The sequence below is a fragment of the Poecilia mexicana genome, unplaced genomic scaffold (assembly GCF_051168715.1).
Source record: "Poecilia mexicana isolate PSO_F unplaced genomic scaffold, ASM5116871v1 scaffold_19, whole genome shotgun sequence".
Taxonomy (NCBI): Eukaryota; Metazoa; Chordata; class Actinopteri; order Cyprinodontiformes; family Poeciliidae; genus Poecilia; species Poecilia mexicana.
Window position 1 is genome coordinate 4,982,708 of NW_028263388.1, and position 11,822 is coordinate 4,994,529.

General features: G+C 41.0%; 1 protein-coding gene across 2 annotated transcripts in view; it reads right to left on the reverse strand.

The window, feature by feature from the left end:
- The window catches only part of raraa (retinoic acid receptor, alpha a), a 184,409-nt gene extending 173,860 nt beyond the window's left edge, over positions 1-10,549 (reverse strand). For both annotated transcript variants that reach the window (XM_088001066.1, XM_088001065.1), the window contains exon 1: positions 10,216-10,549. The gene's annotated coding sequence lies outside the window, so the exon portion shown is untranslated. The remainder of the gene's footprint in view (positions 1-10,215) is intronic.
- Between the last annotated feature and the right edge of the window lie 1,273 nt (positions 10,550-11,822).

Below are 11,822 nucleotides of genomic sequence, written 5' to 3' on the forward strand. Positions count from 1 at the left end.
TCAGCCAATACAGCGTTCATGTTTCCAAGTCTCTGTGTGTGTGTGTGTGTGTGTGTGTGTGTGTGCGCGCACATGCATGTGTGTGTACACACAGTTGCTTGTCGTGCAATAATGCATCTGTGTGCATAGATGAACAAACGAGAAAGCTGCAGCTCGTGAAACAACATTGGTTGGCTTAGAATAAGCCATCAACATTCAATAACCGCAGCTCGTTATTGGCCACATACGACCAACTTCATTACATTATGATTCCATTAGCATGCAGACATTTGCATATCCCGGCTACCTCCTTCCAGAGGCTGTTGATCATACATGGCAGCCATATGCTGCCTGGTGCACCATATAACAGAATTATTACTGCGACAATAAGAGCCAAGAAAAATGGAAATCACGTTGACTCAAAATAAAGTATGAACGCCGTCGCATGATGCGCCGTTACTGATGCTGTCGCAGTAGGCTGCGATCTCTAACCAGCAATATTCTGCTTGAGTTCCTACTTCCGACATACTTCTTCACGTGTGCTCCACATACAGTTTATACATGTATTAAAGAGCTTTCATATGAGCCAGACTCAAAACATTAAATAATGCACAACTCCAAGCATTCCTTGCTCCCATTTTAGGCATTTCTGGCTCTGCTGCCACTTTTCCTGCAGCAAAGACAGAAAATGCAGTCATCCAACAAACTGGCCTGGTTCAGGCCGACAGTGATTTGGTGTGATGGCTCCTCATTTGGGCGGCCTGCAGTGAGAAGGCCGCCCATGGACAGAGAATATTCAGCAGGGACTCATAAGCTGCATTTGATGGGCGCAAGCAAGGGCAGTGGAGTCGCATGAGGATGATGATGCTGTGAGCTCAGCCACTAGCAGTGAGCTCATTGTTGCCGGTGCTGCAAAGAGCAACAGTGACGCTGGATTGGTTTCATTACTTTTATCTCTGTGATGGGATGTTCTCACCACAGAGATGAATCAGGATCACATTCAAGCAGCTAGTAAAGCTCAACTCCAGAAGAGTTCACACCCATCATCCAACTGACTCTGACCAGCTTCCACATCCTTCCTAAGGAGAAGAACACCCACAACCTGAGGGTGAGTGTTTATTGTATCATTTTATCATTTATCAAGATAAATTTCTTAGGATAAAAATTTTGATTTATCATTGTTACAATAGATTTTAATTAATGATGTTTAAACTTTAAACAGTAGGGGTTAATTCTTGCTTCAGAGAAGAATCTTATGGAACACTGGAAGAGACTATTGTTGTGTTCAAGTTGTGCTAAAAGGAGCTAGCCTATCAGTGAAGCTACTCAAGAGTAAAATAGCATAACAATGTTAGACATGTAGCAACACTAATATCAGCGTCCACAGTTCGTTCCATGAATGATCAGGTTCCTAGATTTGTATAATAGCACTTTGCACCATGGTTGATGGTTGAATAACCTAAAAGCCAGTTTAAAAAACAAACATCTTTCTTGCTGAGCTCTTCATATCTATTTATTCAATAATTTAGAAGCAAAGGGTATTTGAATTGAAAATCTTAATTTTGTTGATTAATATGCAATTAATTGCATGCACTGCAATTAATTTAATTTAAAAAAAATAATCAAGTAGTAATATTTCCACTTCTACTCTGTGTTTGTCTATTGCAGGGGTTCCCAAAAATTTTCTTCTGGGCCCCCCAGTGAATTACAATAAAATCTGCCCCAAAAAAGAAAAAGAAAAAATCAACTGGGCACACGCATCGTTCAACCAGACATAAACTTATACACATATTTTGTTTTCAAACTCCACTGAAATTTATTTCTCACTTCAGGTTGCAACAAAACACAGTACAAACCATCTTTACAGTAAAACACCTTTATGTACCGGTAACTGTTTTTTTTTTTTCATTCATCCATACCACTTCCCGCGCCCCCGAACCACTGGTCTATTGCATAGAATCCCAACAAAATGCAAGTTTCCAGTTGCAAAAACAACTGGAAACTTGTTTTTGCAAGTTTCCAGTTCAAGGGACTTTTTTCATGTCCCTTGAAAAAAGTTCAAGGGACATGAATACTTTTTGAAGCCACTGTACCAACCATGAGGAACAAAAATGAAAGTCTTTTTTTTAATGTATGCTGGTCTGAAAGGGAGCGCTAACATCCCAGAAGCTGCCAAGTGTCTCCCTGCAGAGCGATCACTTTATCTCCAGTTATCTAAATGACTGCAGAAACATTCGACTCAGGGAAGTCCAAGTAGGACATGGTGCCTTGTCAGACATCTGTATAATTGATGCCTTGTATCTTTCTCGCCATGTGACTTGCAGCAGCGGTTGTGGGGGTAAGTGGGGGGGTAACGTGGCTATTCAACAGTACCGAGCGTCTGTAATAGGTAATATTAACAGCGTGTCCCTCAGACTAAGGGAGAGAAACAGGAGCAAGAAAAACATTAGAATGCAGAAAAGGAAAAGAGGAGAAAAGGGGGTGGGAGTACGAATTCAATTTTCCAGTGACAGTGTGCTCGGGATCACTGTTTCAGTGAAAGAACATATCATCTGTCACGGTTAATGGCAGTGTCTTGGGGAAAGCGAGAGGAAAAATGGAATAAAGACCATTCATTACGACGGTATGGGACGGGGGTTGGGGGGAGGTGTGTCGAACCCATCCGTCTGCTCTGCTGTCACTGCAAGGAAAATGAATGTATACACAAGCTATTTGTGCATTTACAGGTTGATGTTACAACTGAGGTGCAGCGCCGGCGTCTGAGGAGGTTGATGCACAGAGCGGCCGCTGAGAGTACGGAGGGCGTCCTGGCTGCCTAGCGGGACGGCTGCAGAGCTAGCCAACGGGCCCAGCCAGCCTGTCTCTCTCACAGAGCTGTGGATGTACTCAGTGGAAGCAATTGATACCATTGTTTTATGGAGAGGAGGGTGGAGGAAGGGGGGGAATGGAGGGCCAACAATGGGGCTCTTTCACTGGAAATGTCAGCCGTCACACCAGGGGACTATCCAACTGGGCAGAGGCTGTTTTGTGAAAAGCCAATCTACAAAACTTGTGGAAACTAGTATGAAGTTATTATGTGACGTCTCGGGGAAAACGAAGGGCGCACACGAGCCAGAACATTTGCATGCAAATCATCGGAAATTAAATCTCAAATGTGGGGCGGCGGGCTGTGAGAAAGTCAACAGCGCAGATGATACGAGAGAGCGCAACTCAGCAGTAAAACAAAGGAACTTGAGTTAGTTACCGTCACTTGGATCCAATAAGGGTTTTTTGTTTTAACCACAAAAAGGCAGCACAAAGCAACATGCAAACAGAACTTTGTGTAAGTATTCAGACCGCCTGGAGTTTTTTTACATTTTTGTGTCAATACAAGCACAAACTCTGCCGTTACTCGAAGAGAACTCTACCATAACATGCAACACAAGCTACAAAGGAAGGATTTGACTCACAGCATATGTCCAATCAAATGGTCTAATCAAAGTTGAGAATCTGTGTCAAGACTTAAAAATGTATGTTTACAGATCATATTACTGGACTAAGCTTAAGCTTTCTGTGAAAAATATGGCATATTTCTTATTATCGAACTGTGCAAAGCTAGTTGAAACATACCCAAAAGCACCTGCTGCACATGGCGGCTAAACACAACTTCATGCTCTTCAGATTTTTATTTGAACAAAATGTTTTAAAACATGTATAACTTCCCACCTGATCTGCAACCATGACCAACATCGCGTCAAGCTATATAGGGCTGAAACAATTAATCATGATTAATCCATTATTGAAATAACCGTCAACTAATTTAGTAAATGATTAATTGTTAGCTGGGGTATACAGACTCAAAAAGGACCATTTGGGAAAGAAAACCAACATATTCAGAGCAGTAATTAAGCTAAAACTAAATGGCACATGCATACATTTTGCAATTAAGAAAAAACTCTGTCTGTAAATGTGTTTTACCCAGTTATAATTCACACGAGGAATGCTATGTTACTGCATTTTAGGAAACAAAATTTTCTTATATAAAAAGGAAATGAATTGTTTGTTTATTTGCATATTTTAATGTATTTCTAGTATTTATCTGTTAATAGGTTAATCGTTACAATAATAATCGATTACTAAAATAATTGTTAGATGCAGCCGTATAGTTATAACATAAAAACCAAGTAACATAAATTAGAAAAATACTTGGGGTCTAAATATTTTTGCCAACTTACAGAATGTTGCTGATTTCAACGCTGATTGCAGCTGGCAACACATTCCCAATCAATAACCTGGATAATTGGTTATATAGGTCTTTATGCTCAACCTCATTAAGTAAAAAAAAAAAAAAAAGAGGAGACAAATGTGGCCTGATTCTTCAGGCAATCTAGCTTAGTGAGGAACCTAAAATAGTACAACCGATCCATTCTGGGACATTTTAGCAGAAGACTGTAGGACAGCACAGTAAAAAGTTCGGCCTGTCGGATGACCTCGATGCCCTCGGACCTCTTCTGAAGGTACCCTGGCGCTTTAAGGCTGACCTAATTGCTCTCTCGTTCTCCTCGCACGAACACTGGGAGCTGACACGTAAAGATTATTTAATACCATCAAAGCCAAGAGGAGGACTAAAAAGGAGGCTGAAGGAGATTTAACTCCTTCGGTGACGAGAAGGGCCAAGTCAGCCTGATCAGGCTAAAGAAAGAAGGAAAGAAAGAAAGAAAGAAAATAATCAGCATGCTGTTACAGCCAGTGTTAAGCACAGCTCCAACATCACAGCAGATCCCTTCCCCCTCTGAATAAAAAAAATAAAACAATCCCACTTGACTTCGGCTGCGCTCTCTCCCGGTACCGGCTCCCCGCCCTTCTCCTCTCCCACTTTTCCCACACTAGCCCTGGTCCCTAAGGCAAAGCCTACGTCACTGGGCACCACAGTAAAACCGCTGTAATATCCCAATTTATTTCTACTTATTCTGACAGACTCTGCACCTCTTTCATTTGGGTCAAGGCTGGTTTTATTGGACCAAAAGCAACACGGCCTCATTCCACTGGACTTCATGTGTCAAAGGAAAAGTTCCTCCAAGCCGAGGTAGTTCTTTCTCTTTTTTTTTGCTGACAAACCATTTCCCCTAGACGTAACCCAACAGATAAAAACAAGATTCTGAAGAATTGAACCCACCCCCAGCGTCTTTAATGTACCAGTAACTCTCGTTCTGCAGTCCGGGTTTTCACTATGAGCACTTCCTAGTCCAAAAAAGAAAAAAAAAAGCAGCGCTCCCAGCAGTCAGAGTGTGACAGAGCGTGGGTGGGACTGGGTAGAGGTGTTTACCGTTAAGTAAGCACGGGGTGGCATCTCCGGGGAGCGCTGCCATTGTGAGGAGCTCGTCTCATCAGTCACCGCTGATGAGTTTGCACAGCGCTGTGGCCGCAGCCTTGTGAGTCAGCCTGGCTCGTCAACAAGGGGCAGCACGCCGCTGTGGCAACACAGCAAACCACCTGACACTCTCTGGACCGAAGAGTGCATCTCTAAAACACTGCTCTGTGAGACAAGACCTACAATCTACTCAACCTAAAAGATGACGTATTTAGAAAGGGAAAACCCGTGGAGCACCGTCAGAAATGGGCCAGTCAGGTTTTCAGTATTCAGCAGACTGAAACAAACCCTTAAAAGAACTCAAATTATGATCAAGCAACTTTGATGACACTTCAGTTCCCACAAGAAAGGAAACTCTAGGGGAGCCTCGGCGCTGGGCCATGACAACACAGACCCTTTCCAGTGGTTGTTACACTTTACAATCTGAAGAGGAGGTAAGGGGTACGATGAGCGGAGATGGTGCCGCCACTATTGCTTTGATTTGACGTTTTCTTACACCATGTGAAACTACGTCATCACGAGGCCTCTAAATGGCACCGTTTTCATGAGTTTACCCAACTCAAAAAGGAGAAAGGCAGAGAATACCGCTGCTGTTGATGTAACAGAAAAACTACGTTTACAACGAAGCGGTTCTCTACCACCAAATGAGTTCATCTTTGGCTGCGGTGGCATCGTCTAGAATGGAAAGCTTTAGAAAAAAATTGAGCGTTGTAGTTGGTGGGGAAAGGATCTATTTCGTTATCCCAAACTCTAGCATTCTATAACTGTGGGCGCAAGTTGGAGGAGCTTTGTTACTTTAGCTCTATTTGTTCTGTTTCTGGATTTTTGTTCATTATTTTTATGGTTGCATGTTTCGCCAATTATTCCCTCTGGTTTTAAATGCTGTACAGCTGGAAGGATTTTTTTTTTACCTTCTAACTATTGTTATCATGGGTAACCATGGTGATATGGTATTGTTTTTATAACTGTGAGCAGCTGATGAAGCTCAATTGATACCTGAACTACAACCCAGATCCCAGAGGAGTTAAAAAGGAGATTTTGCAGATGCAGAGCAGAGAGAGAGAAATTTCAAACCATATCTTCCATCCATCAGAATGGGCGAGGATCATATCCCCTACTCCAACATCTCTCTACCTGGCTTTCAAACCATACAGCCAGACAGAAATGTAAAAAGGAACTCTAAAAGCAAATGAGGTGGACTAGCTGTGCTTGCCAACAACGGATGATGTCATCCAGGACATGTTGCTGTGGAATACTGCCTCGGAAATTGAGCTGTTAGCATGTCATGATGGTCATCAGCCTGTCATGCACCAAAAATCTTCAGTCAGAGGAAACTTCAGATTCATTGCAAGCCTGACTGCTACTGGAGATCCTCCCTATCTACAGCTTCACCATCCACAACCACTCTTTGAAGATACTTGGACGATATGAGTAAACACAGCATTTCATTTATCTACTAAATGAAGATTTAAATTTAATTGTACTTGAAAATCACCAGTCTTGTAGTGTACAAAATGCTACACTGTGCTCTACAAAAATGATCTCATGGCGTTTGGAACAGAAACAAGCCCAAAGCATCACAAATCCTCCACCATATGCAATACTGGTGCAAGGAGGTTTTTCTGTTTTGTTTTTGCATTCTCTTGCTTTTCTGTTTCACATCAAACCCGCTTGTATTCACTGTTAATGCTGATGACTCAAAGATGGAGCTCTGCTTTAGTTCTCCATGATGATTTTTTGTACCTCCATTACCATCCTGCTCACTGTGCATGGTGGCACAGATAAATATGGGTCCTTGTCCAGCCCAGAAGCCCGTGGCCAAGATAAATGGACGTCTGTGTCGTTTCATATTTCAACCCAAGGGAAACAAAAAAAAAATGTCATGCCTTATGAATTAAAGAGTTCATCTGAACTGTGATCAACTTAGAAAAAAAAACACAGTAGATTAAATAAATAACTTAGTTACATCTATTTTCGAAGAATCGGTAGGAGTAATATTCACTGTGACAACAGTGAGTTCTTAGTCAAAGTAATGAAATTAAAGGGTTGAATTTTTTTTTCATTTTATTTTGTTTTTTGTAGTATGAGATTATGCTAAAGCAACAAATGAAGAGTTTCACACTTTTGCACACCAGTAAATGTGGCCAGCATCGGATTGCATTGGAAATGAAGGCAGGTTACAACCTCAAATGTTTCTAAGGTTTAAATGGTTAAAAACGTATGTATTTCTATTATTCTAACTATTTGCTTTTTTATTTCTCAATTTACTTTTCAATAAAGGCTAACAAAAAAAAGAGTTCCAAAATAGGATGTTTACCTCAACTTCAATTTCAGAAAACATACAACACACCCGGACAAGATCCACCATCGTAACAAATCTAGATATCAGCCTTTTCTTTTAACCCAAGTTTCTAAAATGTCACTGCATGCGACAGCTTTCATGGGGCAAACCTTGTATCGAGTGTTAACCCTTTCCCCAATTATGCAGAGGGCATAACGCCAAACTGTGAATCACACTCAGACAGTAGGTGACAGGGTGGGAAAACCCTCATCCACACCAGATTTGCCACAGAGTGACTCTTCCGCTAATGCATCCCGCTCTGAATGTCACAGGCTGTCAAAGAAAAGGACGAGTGTCTTTCACCTTCTGCTATTCCAGGTCACCATTCCCACTTCTTGTTCAAACTTCCGAGTAGAAAGAGAACGCGCCGTTGGCTCATGTTTTCAAGAAGCATTAAACCAAACATCAGCTGATTTGGCGTGAGCACACGCTTTTCTGACCAGGAGCCATATGTTACAAATAGGCACTGGAATGTTGAAAATGCTAAAAAAAAATAACTTATTTATCAAGTTGTGGCATATTTAAACTGCTTTAAAAGACAATCAAATGAAGTTTATCAGAATATCACTGAAAAGTTAATTTATTCCAGCAAGTCAGTCAAAAAGTGAAACTCAAGGATTCATTACACACAGAGTGATATATTATACATGTATATCTGTAGATTTTTAGAATCACTACTTCCAGGTAGTGAAAACCACCAATTTAGTCAAATAGTTACATAAAACAAATAAACAAAAACTGTCTGAACTCATAAATGTTATTTTGTGGTCTGCGTAATCATCTGCAACATTGCTAACTTGACGGCCATCCGGCAGACAGCCAACGAGGAGGGAGAGCCACAAAGAGTGAAGAATCCGGCTGTTCACGTCCAAGAAAATGAACGCAAAGTTTAGTGGGAGGCAAAAGTGAGCTAGAAAAGGTGCATGAGTAACTAACCAGTGACTTTAGAGAGAGTCTACTGTGAAGCAAAACCACATTAATGACATCGCAAGGTTCTCAAGGGCAAAGGTCCTACATGTTTAAGATGTTTCCCTAGTTTAACACACCTGAATTAAATGACTGAAGGATTAACAAAAGAGCTAATTCAGCCATTTGAATCAACTGTGCTGGAGCAGAGAGACGTTTTAATCCAGGATAACAGACCTTCAGGACTACAGCCAGACACTCGTAGTCAGGAGGACAAGAGAAAAATCACCATAATGTGACTTGTGTGATTTTCTCTGTGAAAAAATAAATAAATAAAAATCACAGAATCTGTAAAGTTCCCACAGTTACTGATGATTAGGGGAGCTGGTATTGCAGGTGTTGGCTCAATGTGTCTCACCAAGTAAAAATGTTACAGCAGACATTAACTAGGAAATATTAAAAGCCCTTAATGATTCCCTCTGCTTTATGGACTTGGCAGCAGCACACGCTGCTATTAGCACAGATACCTTATTTAATGACCATGATATCACTGCGCTTGTTGCTCACAAAACTCATTAGACATAAAAATCCAAAGAGAATCTGTAAGTGTTTTCAAGATAAAGAAGAGCTTAAGGCTCCTACTATAGACTGAAGCAACATATAGTTGTCAAGCTTTTGGCCACGCTGCATTTATGCCGTAATTCTTGCAAAAAGAAGCTCAAGTATTGTAGATTTATTCCTTTAATCATTTTTCTTTGTTTTTTGGCTGACATTTACTCTCTCATTGCCAATTTTCCCCCCCTTTCATCTAGAATGGCTCCATTACTCATAATACACTGTACATGACAAGGATGTACTTTCTGTAGGCAGACTGTTCTGTATTAATTAAAGATATAGAAAGGTTTATATAATATTTTAAATATTCTGAGAAACAGGAGGAAAAAAATGAACAAAAGCTATTTGAAATACATCACTTTGAGTTAAACTTTTACAACATAGACTAAAATAAATTAACTTCCGTTTGCACTTAAAAACAGAAGAAGTAAGTAGTTAGTGTATATATTTAGGAACATTTGAACCTCATAGCCTATGTAACATATTTGGAAATGTTAAATAACCCTCATGTGTGCCTGATACAGGCTGTTGTCAGAGGTGCATGTTGCAGGGTAGTAACTCTTCGTGTCACCGCTTTTCAGTCGTGCCAAGCAGGAGCTTTTCCGAAATCGGCTAGGCTAACTTAGTCGAGTAAATAGCTTGAAGCTGAATCTGTGCCAATGTCTTTAACAGCTCAAACATTGTTTAAAAAAAGAAAAGAAAACCTAGCTCTGCATGCTAGCAAACCCTAACAGCTGTACAGAGTCTGAAGCCGTTAACTACCCTAAAGAGAGCACGATGACATTAAGACGTTATTGGCACCCGGATTCTTGGTAGGCACGCTCTACCAGCTTCAGACGAGTTTCATTATCCGGTTACATGGTGAATTTCAGAGAAGAAACACAAAAATAAGAAAATGTCACACCCGCTCGTGTAATGAATTAATGACGCATTCAGAGCCCTCCAGGTAAAAGGTTTTCCGCTCCCCAAACACCTGGCTCAGACACGCTGTCAAATGTTGACAGTGGCAAGTGTGCGGTGATACCTGGGACCTGTTGACTCCTCCTCCCGGTCCCCCTTTCGGACTCGCTGGTGGAAGTTCAGTCGCGCTGCCGCTGGTATCTCTCTACCGGCGGTAGTCTTCTTCTCCTCTTTTCTTTTCTTTTTTTTTCCTCCAAAGTTTTCTGCCGACTCTCAAGCGTCCAGAGAGCGTTTCCCACGAGCGCTGCGTGAAATTAACCCCGAGGACAGACCGTAGGTAAAGGGAGTCGAGCCGCTTTCAAAGAGCAGGAGCAAGTTTGGCACGGCTCTTACCAAAGACAACTATGGCAGTCACGTTCTCCTTGCCGTGGGATCCCCGCCCTCTTTTCCTTATATGGAGAGCAGCGCTGAAACGTGGATGTCCAGCTCCTCTCCAGATGTTCTTCTCCCTGCTCTGCCAATATAAAGAAAAGGCTGCAAGAAAAGCCCGATGTTTTAATGACTGGTCCTACATATCCATAATATATGCGCCACTGAATGCTGGAAGCCATTCTTTTTATATTTGCAGTAAGAAAACATATGAACAAGCTCTCTCAAGTGTGGCAAAGTGTGTTTAAAGATAGTGGTCTCTTATGCATACATGTATACTACTGCAACATGCAGTTTAGTAATAGAATACTTTTTGTTCTATTCTATATTTTTATTTTAAGGAGAATTTAAAAAAAACTTTCCATGTGTAACTGCTATCTGTTTATCTATTTTATCCATCTGAATATATCAGCATCTGTACTGTTGAAGATTTTTTTTCTTCTTTTTCAAACGTGTATCTCTGCAGCAAAACCAGTCATGTAACACTGGCCCAGGGCCCCTCCTCCAATGCATGACAAGGCTGTCCTGTCCCGCTGTGAGGACCATTAAGGACTCTACAGTACCCACCATTACAGCATGTTCTGTACCCTTGTGCCACTCTGACCAGCAATCCCATCTATTCCATGCAGAGCGACAGCACTGACAGGAAGCCAGCAGCTAAATCACTTTTTGAAAGAACAGCTTTTCCTTTATATGCTTTAAGTTCTTAAGTCAATCAAGAATATGCATCTAACATATGTGTTTTCCATACGTGACCCAGCATATCCTTGTTTGTTTATGTTGTTAACTGTGACTTTTAAATAGTAAGGCAGTAAAAAAATCTGATATATTTTTAGCTTAAAGTGCTTATGATATTAAAAAGTGGAGACAGGTCCTCATGAAATTTTAACCACGTTTCGAGCAGAGAGCTTTGTGTCTCAGAAAAGCTATTAGGTCTGCAATGTGTGACAACAGCAGCAACATTTGATTCTTGTAAATTATTACGCTATAAATGTTTTTTATGTGTTTATGAGCTCATTCATTTATGTGGTGGTTCAGGGGTTCAGCACAACTCACATAAGGAGGCCTCAGTCCTCAACATGGCTGTTGCAGGTTCAAGTCCCGGCCTGGTGACCTTTGCTGCATGTCTTCCCCATCTCTCATTACCCACTTTCCTGTCAATTAGCTATCAAATAAAGACCACTAGAGCCAATAAAACCTTTTAAAAAATGTGTGTTTTCATATATTTTTGTACAGGTTCCTTTCAGATTTTTATGTTATTACTGCAGTGTTGTCAAGAAACATTACAAAAAATTCTTCATA